The sequence below is a fragment of the Coptis chinensis genome, chromosome 7 (assembly GCF_015680905.1).
Source record: "Coptis chinensis isolate HL-2020 chromosome 7, ASM1568090v1, whole genome shotgun sequence".
Lineage (NCBI taxonomy): Eukaryota > Viridiplantae > Streptophyta > Magnoliopsida > Ranunculales > Ranunculaceae > Coptis > Coptis chinensis.
The window spans coordinates 90,567,637-90,581,880 of record NC_141462.1 but is presented as its reverse complement, the minus strand read 5'-3'; the positions used below and the strand labels follow the sequence as shown (position 1 = coordinate 90,581,880).

The 14,244-nt window shown below is 32.5% G+C and overlaps 1 long non-coding RNA gene across 1 annotated transcript; it reads left to right on the top strand.

Annotated features, from left to right (window-relative positions):
- The first annotated feature begins 5,249 nt into the window (after positions 1-5,249).
- On the top strand, positions 5,250-6,339 carry LOC147489892 (uncharacterized). Its single transcript, XR_015202215.1, has 3 exons — positions 5,250-5,571; positions 5,707-5,843; positions 6,213-6,339. It is a non-coding gene; the product is annotated as an uncharacterized LOC147489892 (long non-coding RNA).
- Positions 6,340-14,244: the final 7,905 nt, after the last annotated feature.

Genomic DNA, 14,244 nt, shown 5'->3' with positions numbered 1-14,244 from the left:
TAAATCAATGTCTAAAGACAAGAATTCCATTGAAGCATAAGCTAGAGCTGATATACGAAATATGGAGTAGCGCTTGACAATCAGGGACCACGAGAAGGTGTCAGGTTGATTGTTAGATATGAGAATGCTTCCGTTAAACTTATTTATTTCAAAGGGGAGTGACATATGATCACTTTTCCAGGTTCTATTATCATGGTCTATAAGGTTGTATTTTGATTTTACTTGGGTCTTTCAGAGTTGTCTTTCTGAATGTGCTTGATGTAGTTATCCATAAAATGTGATTGTTAAAGATGTTATTAATAGGATGGACAGACATGTTTATGCTTGATTTGATTGCTTCACTTTTTTCTTTTATGGGAAAGGTTTCATTTTTTTTTTTGTGATATCTAAAAGAGAGCCCGGTCATATGGCCGGGTCAAAAACCTTGTGTAAATTACGGAAGTGTGTTATACTAAAAATTACAAAGTTGTCCCTATGTGTTTTTTTTTTCCAATATGTTTTGGTGCGATATTGCCACTGGGTTTTATACGTATTATGTATCTCATTTTTCTCTCTCCTAATCTAAGTGAATAACTATTGATATTTCGGTTTTTGAAAAAACCGAAACGACATTAAAATCGAATGATTAGAATGTACCTTATCGCTTACCGTAATTACATGAAATTATATTGTTTATCAACATTAACCAAGATCTAATTATCTAACTCTGGCTCCAAATTCATTGATCTTTGAAGATATATGATGAAATTAAAGAACAAATAGATCGAAGATACATTATGAAATTGAATAACAAATCTATGATACATTATGAAATTGATGAATAATTTAGAAAAGACGGTAAAATTGAATGAGGTAGAGAAAAAATGGAGATTATCATTCATCATAAACTTCGTCTTCGTCATCACCATCGATCAATTTCACCTTAACATTCATTATTGTTGTTCCACCTTAACAACTGCTATTATTATGTTAAGAAACCCTAAATATAAACTCTTAAATTTAAGTGGATGGACAATGATAAGATCTAAAATCTAACGATCATGACGTGTCCCAATTGTTTTAATATCTTGCAAATTTCAATATTGATTTTGGATTTCCGAACGTAATTTAGATTTTTCAACATTTCAGAATTTTGCTAGCTAATTTCGAAATTTGTAACTACATGGATACTACACTCATCGAGTGTGCAAATATACTAGTTGTGAAGAAATGAATCTTGCCCTAGCTTATTGTAACACCAAAGGGCAACAATGATGAAAAAATTTGCGACCCTCATATACAGTTCTGCAATAGTGATTTTTTTTGTATGCCTCTAAATTTCTTGGTCACTGTTTTAGGACATTTTTGTCCCTATTTGAAATATTAAATTTCAATGGCTGCTTTTGCCAAATATCATAATATATAGTGTATTGTAAGGGTATAAAAGGAAATATAGGTCGGCTACTTTTAATTTATAGTTATGGACATTTTTTGCTACACGTGTTACTCTCACATGCACTACAACACGTGTTTCTGCACATGCATCATACTAAAGACCGTAAAGTGGACTTGACATGCTTTGCTATGTAGTTAGAAATTCTAATCCCCTAACAATACATGAATTGGGTTGTTTTGATTTTTTTTTTCCTTAACATAATTGATAGTTTGAATCTATATATAATACTATCAAAATGAATTTATCATAGGAAAAAATAATAATAAAATTTTAAATTTTAAAAATTTTAAAAAAAAAAAAAAAAAAACTACCAAAAAGAATTTGTGTCACGATGAATATCTAAACTACTTTAAAATTTGCAATCCTCATCTACAGTCTTACAATAGTGATTTTTTTTATGTATCTCTAAATCTCTTGGTCACTATTTTATGACATTTTTGTCCCTATTTGAATTATTAAATTTCAGTGGTTGCTAGCCCTTTTGCCAAATATCGTAATATATATCATATTGTAAGGGTACAAAAAGAAATATAGGTTGGCTGCTTTTTACAGTTGTATAGACATTTTTTGCTACATGTGTTACTCTCATATGCACTAAAACACTTGCTTCTACATGATAAACGTAAAAACTTAATGTTTACTCCTACTTAACTAATTAAACTTAAACAGAAGTAAACACTATAATAATTGCTTCTAGATTATCAAAGTTATCTACTCTCTTGAATCATGTAATAAATGGAGTAGAGAATTCGTTCCACTCCTAGTCCTTTAAACGTAAGTTTCCACTAGTTTAATCGCTACTAACAAAACAGTTGAGAGTAATGAATTGAATTATGCTACGATGGCAATTGAACTTAACTAAGATTGTTTAACTTATACTATGATAATAGAATATTAAAATGTGAATATGGAAAAGGGATTAGGGAGATTTGAATCCACTTGAGGTATTCCTAATATGCTAGTGTCGATTATTGCAGTTATAATCAATTAAGATTAAGTGTTGATCCCTAATTATTCATGGGAATATCTGCCAACTAATAATTACCATGTGAGGAAGTCCAACCCATTCTCATGACGAATTAACTATCCTTCTAGAGTGAAACTCTTAACAAATAATAATTATAACTAACATATCAAGTCTTCATTAAGTTTCATCAAACCCCTCTAATGGAGGTTTAGCTAGATGTCATTAGACTATCATAAACAGATATATAAAAAGAAGACATAATGAAGAATCAATAATGAACTTTTATTAATCTAATCAATACTGAAGAACAATAATTAACTAAGGTTTAAACTAATAACTAAGTCTAAAATCTAATTATCTATCTCTAATTAATTATCTCTATCTAAGTCTAAGTATACTTTGAGTTATACCTTAGTCCTCTTTATAAAAGAGATGCTAGGTCTACATTTTCGTGCATGGGCTTTGGAGCCATGTTTTGGGCCTTTGAGTCAAGCCCAAAGCCTAATTACATAAGTCCAAAAAGGGTTTCTCTGCTAGAAATTACTGTAATTGCATTTTCATCCACTTCTACTCCTTTGATTGGATCATGGCATGGACCGTTAGAAAGATTTTTTCGAGCCGGTCGTTTTGTCATATAATAGGCCTAATTCCAAGGTCTGAGTCCAAATATATGGCCTGTGGAAGTTCTATTGACTTTTATGCTCTATTTCTGCCGCGTTGACTTTGACTTTTCAACTTTGACCGGACTTTAAAATGGTTTTTTCTCCTTTAATCTTAGCCTTTAATCATAGAACTTCTTAGCAACCAACCTTTACTCCTTTATCTCGCAAAAGTGACATGTTTCTTCACATATTTGACTCCAATGCCTGAAATACATAAACGTACGTAAACAGTACTAACTCATATTTATTATACACATAATTGGTCTAAATGTAATGATATTAAGAGGTTAAAACTACAGTTTTGGGCTCTTATCAAACCACCCCCAAACAGCATTTTACTTGTCTTCAAGCAAATATGAGAAATTAATATAAGTGACCAAAAATAGAGTTCTAACTAATCTCTTTCACCAAGTACGATTGCATTGACCATATGCAACAAGGCCTTAAACCACTAGGAATTCCCTAGTGGACGAGTTATAGCCTCGTGAGAGTTTTCAAGACAAGGTACTCACAAATTTCATATATACTACAACGACTAAGAAATAAAATTATTGTTTCCTACTTTATTCTCAGATATCTATACACCTCACTAGCAATAAATACAGAATAATCAAGTCGAAATCTAAGCTAATACGTGCATAATAATCAATCATCTCCGAATAAACATATATACAATGAACTATGCTATGAAATATACTAACAGGTCTATTTCTGAAACTTTGGAATAGCGTCCTTAAGTAGGTCCTCACATACATGTCAAGACAAAAACCACTATGATTTTTCCACTCAAGTTTCGCTCACTCCAGTATGCAGTGGGCACACTTTACCTTACAATCTCAATGACACATAAGAAAGCTGAAGTCGATCAAACACATCTACTACTTACCATCACACTAACTGACCTATTCCTAATTGAGCTAAAGGTCTTTATTCGGTGTTGCGGGGATTAGGTGATGGTTTAAGAATGAAGGAAATGAATATTCAAAAATAACCAGTCTGAGATAATAGAGTCTTCATATTATGTAACTAGAGAAAACCTTGTTCTTTACTTTGCTTCTACACTTTGTTTCCATCTTTAGCCATTTTTCTTTTTCTTTTTCTTTTTACTTTTGACTCCTTTGATTCTGTTTTTGGAGTTTTTTTTTTTTTTTTTTATTTGAAGCAACTAACAAATTCTTGGTTTCAAAGGTCTTTCTCTTTTATATTCTTCATTTCATCTCTATTCTCAGACTCATTCAAAGATAGGTAGGCTGATTTTTATTTTTATTTTGTTTTGTAAAAAGGTAAAGGATTTGTGGTTTATAAAAGGCTAAAGAAAGGCTCAGAGGGGCGACTAGTGGAAATAATTTCATATATGTTTGAATTTCTTGCTATATCGATCCAAAGATAGCCTAAATTCTCGCTTAGGATATGGTATAGTGATCAAGCAAGTGGACATGTGATTTCTCTATTTGGAATTTACTTCTCCCTTGTGTCATTTCTCAAATATTTCACTCATATAAGGCTTTTTAGGCTATATTCTCACAGGATTTGCAGAATAAATACTCTAGCCTAGATTTTATAAACTTACTGCCAAACAATCATAGCTACTCATGCAATATATTTATAGAAAGATGCAATGATTATTACCTACATATTAACCTAAATTTCTAAAAACTATTCTAATATAAGAGCTAATATGAAATATCTAGACTAATATCATTATAGAGAAAGAAACAATACCAATATTCCTAAGTGTATAGTATAAACTTTTTAATTATTTATATTTATAAATTTTTTTGATTTTTTTTAATTATAAAACAAATGCATATTATACATATATTATCCTAATAGGTGTCTTAATTTACACGTGTTTCTATGCCACCCCCAAACAAGAACATGTTTTGTCTTCAAAATATCTATATATATATATATATATATATATATATATATATATATATATATAAAAAGCTCGCGCACATTCTCTCTCCTCACCATATCGCTCTATTTTGCACTCTAAGCAATATTAGTGGCTCCTAAAAAAAATGAGGTACTAATAATTAAAAACACCTCCCTACATTTGCTTAATTCTCCTTACTCTATTCTTAAATTACTATGACCTCCTCAATAACTGTATCTCGCCTATTTTCAGTAAAAAAAATCAAATGAAATTTCGAAATAAAAACAAAAATATAATCAATCCAAATATTTCCCATCGAAATACGTTCTTCGCAATTCAATAGACCATCAAACTGTTCTTCTCTGACGAACAGCCTCCACAAAATTTCCCCAAAAAAATCAATTAACTCTCTTTCCTCTCCAACATGCACAATATTTTTCTCTCTCCCTCCTATTCTTTGATCAATAACTAACAATAACAAGACAACTATCAAAGTATCAAGAGACAGAGAGACAGATGGTGTTGAAAGGAGTTCACGTGGCCTCCAACCATCATACATTCGATAAATCAAAATCTAACTTCTAAATTTATAATATAAAGTTATGCTCTCAAATTAAGCAACTATCAGGTACGATTTTTGTTTTCTATCTTCTTCTTCTTCTTCACTTACAGAGCTTCATGGCAAGAGTTAATTACTTCTATTCACTTATTGTACGCTTCATTATTAATTATTGTTATTATTAATATGATAACTGTTGCACAGCTTGCTCGAGTACTGATATTCAAAGCCATTGTGAACAGTTCAATTGGAGTTAAGTTTCAGAGGAGAATGTGTGTCGCGGCTGCTGTCGAGAATTCCTCCAATTTTAAGATTGTGGCTGAGAAATCAACAAAAGAGAGGTAAGTTATTGAGAACAAGTTGTATTGGATTATCACTTTGGTTGCCAATTGGTTATGTTGTTTTGCATAAGTGAGCATACATTGATACACGTAAGACATACTAGAAATTTCCCAATGAATATACAATTCATACACTAATAGGCTTCAGTATAACAAAGTTTGTTTCGCAAAATTCTAGATAAAATAATGTCATAGGGACTTCACTATCTCGGTAGGTGGAATCAAGTAAGAAATATGAAGATTATACAAAATTAAATCGAATTGTGTTGCCACTATCAAATGCTACAACTTAAATTCTGATCGATTTTTTTAATGCCCAATGAGTTTTATGAGTTATGCCAGTATATGAGATGTATTCCATGATTATAGAAGAGGGAAGAATGGAGAAAATCACATAGAAGATGCTCATCAGCTCAGGCTACTCTACAATGGTTATCTGCAATGGCGCTTTACTAATGCCCAAGCATATGTTGCATTAACAAATCACAATAACATCGAGGTTTGTTTATTTTTTGTATGGTGATAATTGAGTCTATTGCACGAAACGTTTCAATTTTCATTTCGGTAATTGGTATCCTTTGTCGATCTTCCATGCATAAATTGAAAAGTTTGAATTGGGTTAGTAGTCGTCTTTCACCTAAGATAACTTCATCAGTGAGAATACATCTAACTCTACCAAGTCATCCTGATGGTCTGTTTCCACTCTATTATCTTATTGTGTAAACCTCTGGTCCGTATACTTGAGTAAAGTTAGTAATTGTATATATTGTTGAAAATTTTTTATACTAGCCACACAGTTTCAGTTCAACAATCACCAAATGGTACTATTAATGCTTTGAGGCACAACGTCTATCGTGGCATACAAGAAATTTTTCTCGGGTATAAATAGGAATTAAAGCCCCCCTCCTATGGTGAAATTAGACAGCTGGGAAACCCTTAGGACAAGCTCCGCGATCCCATGTGCTATCAGTATCACTTTGTTACTTTTGTTTTTTGCTCTCCGTCCCTAGATATGGTTGAGGTTTCATCTACACCGTGATTTAAATGTAGAATAGTTACAAAGATGTTCTCTGATTGAAAATTGTTAATAATTTCACAAATTGTAGTTTGTCAGCAAGAACTTTCGACTGACTTGCAAGGTTTTCCACTTGCAGAATTATTAACAGGAGCGAGCAAAGTAATTCGAATTAACTTCAAATAAAAATTTATCTACTAATATGTGGAAGAAGTAAGAAAGCGAATGATGGTGGAAGACATTGTTCATACATCCTAAAACACCGGTCCACGTGGAGCACTAAGACTAGCTCAATCAAGGTATTCAAGCAGCTATTATTGTGGTTGGCGGCTAGCAGATCTCTTAAAGGTATTCATCAGCCATGTTTGAATGTTTAAAAGTAATTAAAGGTTCCATTAGTCTTATTTTAATTGACTTTTAGTTCTATTGTTTTTGTTATAATTTTGGCTTAATTTTGAATGAAATGGGTGTGCATCACTTGAAGAAGGTTAAGTTCTAAGTGTGCGGTGGTTGTAGAAAGTAGGTAAAATAGCATGAATTAGAGCTTCAAGCAGTTAATTGGTGCTTTCGAGGTGGTCGTGGTGGTGCTTAGACTCAGATAAGTTCTTAATGGTAAAATCAAACACCACCTATGAAGTGTTTGTGCAAAACACCAATCAATAAGTTGTGCTCTCTATTTCTCACATAACAGAGGTAACATTTGGCTGAAAGATACCGTAGCAGATTGTTAATTCCATTTAATAATGATTGTATCCTTGCATTCTTGAAATTTAAGTCTAATTTCATATGTTTGAAACAAATAAAAGTGCATATATAATAAATTAATAATGGTTGTGTTGGTTTATTCACCATTATCTATGCATTCTATTCAACGATTTCATATCCACTGCCATTGATTTATTCTTTCATATCCTTTCCAGAGTCCAGGCCCACTATGATTGAATATATACCATTCACCTATGAAATCCTCTCTTATTGGAAGATTGGATCCAATTCAGTGAGAACATTGAGAATTACGGATTAAGGATATCTATTTCAATTATGTTGTCATTGGATAGTACTTGAAAAGTTCTTAGGAGTACTTATATTTGTTAGCTTGAAATTAGAATTACTGCTTTAATTTGGTTTATTAAGATGTAAAACCGATTAGAGAATATATTGTTGTGACAGAAATCATGTTGCTTTGATAAGATTAAGTGTGTGTATATAAATCGTGGAGGAGTGAATCATGCCATGTTCTTATTCAAGTTTTGCTTAACCAGGTTGAAATGGTACAAATTGGTCGTGCTTTCATGGTATTTTCCCTCATAAATTCTGTTTTTATGTTTTTTTTAAACATTGAAATAATAAATTGAGGTTCTATTTAATTGCATTTAACCTATATTAGCATTGCTTATAAGTCATGGGATGATGAACCATTGTACAAACACCATCGAACTATTGTAAATATGTAATTAAGTCGTTAAGCCTGGGTTCATTATTGTGTTTAGTATGATTGCATAGCGTTTTCTATAGTTTCAGGCTGTCAGCACATACCTATTACGGTATTGCCTTTTGTCCCTTTTCAAATAAAATGTTTGCATTAATTGATTTCTGCAAGCTATTTGCGGTAGTTTTTTTTTTTTTTTTTTGAATAGTGGGGTTTGATTTTTTATCTTGGTTCTTTTGTTGTGGCTTGGAATGGATAAGTCCAGTGACAATAGTCTTTGATACTTATGATTGATTGCATGAAAGAATGAAGATCAGTTGATTGGAAGAATCAACATCATAATTTCACTTTTGCACATGTTTATATATGTATTTACTATTTAATGAACTTGCAGAGTATTTGTTTGATTCATTGTCACAGGATAAGAAACGAAATAGTCTCAAGGAATTTTTGAATGTTAGCTAGGAGCATGCCATATCTAACACTTGGAACTTGGAAGGACCTCTCAGGGCCCAAATCAACATTTGAAATACATAAATATCATTAGCAGTTGACAAGGCTCATTCACATTTGCATTCTACATACGTCTTCGAAAAGTTTTAAATCCTCTCCTCTGGTAAGATACCGAGCTTTTATTACTCATGTAATACTATTGAATATATTCCTATTGATTTCAGTTTTGTTGTTGTGGACTATATTCAAGTGACTAACAATAAGAAGATTTGGTTGAAACATCTTCACCTAATAAAAGGAATCCATCTACAATTCTACACCTAAAAACGCGGCGACACAAGCTTTGTAGCCCTTGGAGGATGTGGGAAAACTAGATTATTAGACTTTGAATATTATTGATAGCGAGCAAAATGCTTGAGTTTATCATCAAAAGAACTGTTGAAGTTTCTCCACCATATATGCTCATACGGAACAAATCTGAGAAATTGCGGGTAAGCTTAAATTATATGTCCAATTATTTTATGGATACCAAATGAAATGAATAGGATTTATATATATATATATATATATATATATATATATATATATATATATATATATATATATATATATATATGAAATTAATAATTGCCATTTCTATTGATCACATGTACTCTTTTATATTTGGAGAAGTAAGTAATTAGTGTATTATAATCGTTTAACCTTGAGGTACACTATACCAAAACAGGACATCCCTAACGATCGAAAACCGTTCTTGAAAATATTTGTAACGGTTTTATCAAACTGATTTGAAGTTGCTAATTAGTTATTAATATTAAGTAACGGTTTATAACCGTTACGTAATTATTTATTGTAACGGTTTCTAATATTTACTAACGGTTTTTTTTGCTCAACTCAGATACTCTTTAGCAACGATTTTATAAAATTAGTAACGCTTTTGATGTTACTCTTTTTAACATCGATAACGGTTTTTATAACATTAGTAACGTTTTTTTTGTTACTCTTTTTAACATCGATAATGAGTTTTATAAAAATAGTAACGTTTTTTGTGTTACTCTTTTCTAACATTAGTAACGGTTTTATAAAGTTAATAACGCTTTTTTGTGTTACTCTTTTCTAACATTAGTAACGCTTTTATAAAGTTAGTAACGCTTTTTTGTGTTACTCTTTTCTAACATTAGTAATGCTTTTATAAAATTAGTAACGCTCTTTTGTGTTACTTATTGCAAAGCTTAGTAACGGTGAAGAACCGTTACAAAACTATTTCATATGTAAAAAAAACAAAAATCTCCCCCCCCTCCATTTTTGGGAGACTACTTAACCTGCATAAAGATGCCCCCACTTATTGGGTATTTTACAATCGTCCATAATATAAACAAGAAATCTCACAAATACATCCAATCACATAATCTTTTATTAAAATAACATCACCAAAACGTCTTTCATAAATAAGACTTGCCACGAATGAAATACACACTTTTTTTTTCCAAATCAATGGGACTTGTCCTTAAACTCAAGCTCTCACATCATTTGTACAAAACTAGCACCTTCAAGTAGTTGTAAGCATCGGGGGGATGACTTTGGGATGGTATCATCGAAAAGTCCCTTTCATCCTATACACCAATAGAAATAAATAAAAAGAGTCGAAAGCAAGAGAAAACAAATATGTATATATAGATATATACTTATATCCTATTCTTAAGTAGTAGCTCCTTATACTCAAACTATGGAATTCAGAAAACAGAGTATGATAGCATAATTCTTAAGTAGCAGTATGTTTTGTCCCTTCCAAGACATCGGAAAGTTCAGTATTTATTTTCACTGGTCCAACAACCAAACTCACAAAAAATGTGGCAACAGGGTCTCATACTCCTAACAATATGAGCAATTCAAACTCCAATAAACTGTTCCACTTGAGCAGTCTTCAAAGATCCTACTTTTGATACTATTTTGTGCCTTCCAGAAAAATATTTGACGCAAGGAGGTGTTCTCTCGTCTCATATACAACCCTACAGACTCTATTAATTCCATGAGAAGAGTAAGAGAACAGTTCTATTGATTATTACTAAAGAAGCTCATAGAGTCCAAAAAAAGCTATCACAGAACATTTAATTAAGTCAAGCATAGGCGTACATAAATTTCCATATAAATTATTCTACTTAAAAAAAAGTAAAAGAACAAGGTCAATGGAGACATACAGGAGAAATTGAACACTAGTTGAACACTTACACATTCACATGATTGGGTTCCATGACAACAATTCCCGACTTGGAATCAATCTTTTCGTCAAGCTTTGAATTTAAGCACACAAGATTCACTATCCATCTTTTCGGCCTCGTCATAAGTCATATTCAACTTTTCCGCAAGTGTTACGTGGGATATAAATGAAAAGACAGATGAATGGACACCTGAATTTACGCGTCACAAATGACTAGGCGAACAAAGTGAAACTAATTTACATATAAAACTGATTCTTCAAGTTTGAGATCCAATTTTAACGACAAATAATAAGGCTACCAAAGCTGGAAGGTGCCTTGAACATTAGCAGTTATTCATCAACTTGGGCACTAGAGCTTATCTCCAAATGGGGACGTATGGTCTCACACTCATAATGCCCTAATGCAGATAATTAAGGAATAATATTTGGTGGAGCCAAGGTTATGATTGTTATTTAACTCAAGAATTCTACCCTTGTCCATAAGGATATTCTCAGCAAAAATAAATAAATAAATAATATAATATAAAAAGAAGGTGAACAATTAAAAAAGGTGATAATTTAAAGGTTAAACTATACTCATTTACGTTGCTATAATAAACCTTCAAGGTCTTCATTATGAACTGTAATGTCTTGAGGAAGCCATCTCAAGAACATGGAAACCAAAATTTCGGCCTAAAAGAAATCGAATCATCAATACCGAGAATATTGAGTAATAAAGACAATAAACGGATGAAGAAGAGTACCCGAATAGGACCCGTATTAGATAAGGAAACTTGAGATGGTAGGAGTTCTTGCCGAGATTTACCCTTCCTTTCTCGACTATCCGTGACTATAGAAATGAGTCTGTAATGATTAAAATATATAAACTATAAGCAAAATTACCTCAAAGAATAAGAGCCGGTTTTGACTCTTCAATGCCCATTCTTCACAAGGAATGGCCATTTCGATTATTAAACTAAGAGCGACATTGGCAAAGTCTCTTCGAATATTTGAGTTCCACAGTACTAATCGGCAAAAAGGACAAAACACGAACACTATGGATGTCAAAAGTTCATGTACAATTCAGTTTTACTGAATATATATATGATGAAATCACCAAACAGAAAGAGCGCACAAAACAAAAATGATGAATATATTTATATCATTTCTAAGGATGAAAGCAAATTACTCTCCTCTTTCTTTCTCATGATCCGTAAGCCAACAATTGAATTAGATTTTTGTTTGAGTGTTAGAAGGAAAGTGATTAATGTAATTGCAGATAATGGGTCCATAGGCAGCCTATGATGTCGCCGCTTTAAAAGTTTATAGAGCGGATCCAAGTAACACGGGAATTTATTTTCATTTCAATTTTATAAAATCCATTTATTAACATGGAAATGAATAAAACCATTCAATCTCCTCGAGCACAATGTACAAGGAAATAAAATGTATGTGAACTTAATAAAGCCGCAAAGACGTCCTAAATCTTATAATTCCCATCAAACCTAACTAAATCGGATCAATATCACCTACCATTTGCACCTACAAAATGGCTTAAAAATAAGCCAAGCTAGCTAGCTAGATTATTATCAATATCCAGCAAAGGATGCATTAATGGGCTTTTCATACCATACCACTATAAAAAAACTCAACAAAATTCACTCACATCACTTGAGACTCAGTGCGGTCTGCGATGCTTGGAAAGCATATCGACTCTCAGTCTTCACTTAACGAACGATGCTTATCTCATGACCAAGCGGCGTCTAATAGGAGCTGGAAGACCTTCCCAATGTCGAATCGCAACTAACGATTACCACTATGTCCAAGTATCCTCAAAGCATCCTTCATATGCTGATTTGGCAAGATAAGATTAAAACATCAGATTCTTGACAATAATAATCATGATCGACCAAGAATCTTATTTTTATGAAGTTTGTCAAGAACCATAATAGATCCGTTAAAGTACAATATTCATCAAGAGAAGTGTAAGAGATAGTCTTGTGTATTTATGAAAGATACAAGAAGGCCATTTCTTGCCGGGCGCCAATTCTCTTGATATTATAAACCTATGTTACAAGGACAAGCCATATTCTAAAATAAATCTATGTCGGTTTCGTGTGCACGATATACGTGTCGAACCACGACATGCAAACATATTCTATGTGATATACTCATATACCTCAATTTTTGGTATTTAGCCATGTCGGACACTTTGTATCCGTGTTGGATAGGGACACAATCCTTGTCAATGTAACTTAAGTGTAAATGCTTAACCACTATAGGACATTTTGTGGGCCGGGACAATAACAAAGTTATACAAGTTTTTAACAGGATGCCTATAGGAAGTAGAGAAGTAGAGCCACCACCGTCCCTCGAGCAAGATACTTGATCATCAAAAGCGGTGAGTCAACTCCCCGATAACGAGTAAGACCAACTTGATCGATGATCCCTCATGAGAAGAAACTTTCCTGAAAACCTCAAAATGGCGGAGAAGAAGTATTGTTGGAGAGTAGCTGAAAAATGTCATGTATTAGTTACAACATCGGGAACCGTAAACAAGCCATGTCGGTCATAAACAAAGCTCACTTGCTTCAAATACCTCTCTCACCGCTTTGAAAGCATGTGCTAGCGCCCTACGAAAACCTTTTCTCGGAGGATCCCATTATATCATAACAGCTATACTCAACTACGTCGGACCCAAGCGGCGAGCAACATATCTTACAACCGTCCCTTTTTCCCACACCCTATAAGAGAACGAAAAATCAGAACGCCCAAAGGCAATTATTTTCCAAGTAATGCAAACATATCTTCTTCTATATATGGTAAACGAATCAAGTAAAAGGCGGTACCCACACACGATGACCCACGACACACCAATCAACAAACCAATAGCAAAAATAACGGATCAAGTATCTTTTTTTTTTTTTTTTTTTTTATGTATAGGGTGTATATCTATATATAACTATAATATCAAAAATGTAGGATGAGATATCCCACAAAATAAAAGAATGGGAAACTAGAAAATAAGAAAAATAGAATGATTACCAACAAGATCTTTGTAAGTATAAAAATTACAAGTTTTTTATAGTGCAACCTTTCAAAGGCTATATAGCACTATGGAACTAATATAACAATTCCTACCACTTTTGATCAATTTCAATGGAACTAATGCTAGTTTTAACAAATTTACAAAAATTCTGCAATTGTTCTTAATCCTTAAGTGTTACGTAAACTATGAAGTTGGTTCTACCAAAATTGGCTAAAATGCCCATCAAACATGCACAAGCATACTTGAGATTTCAAGTTC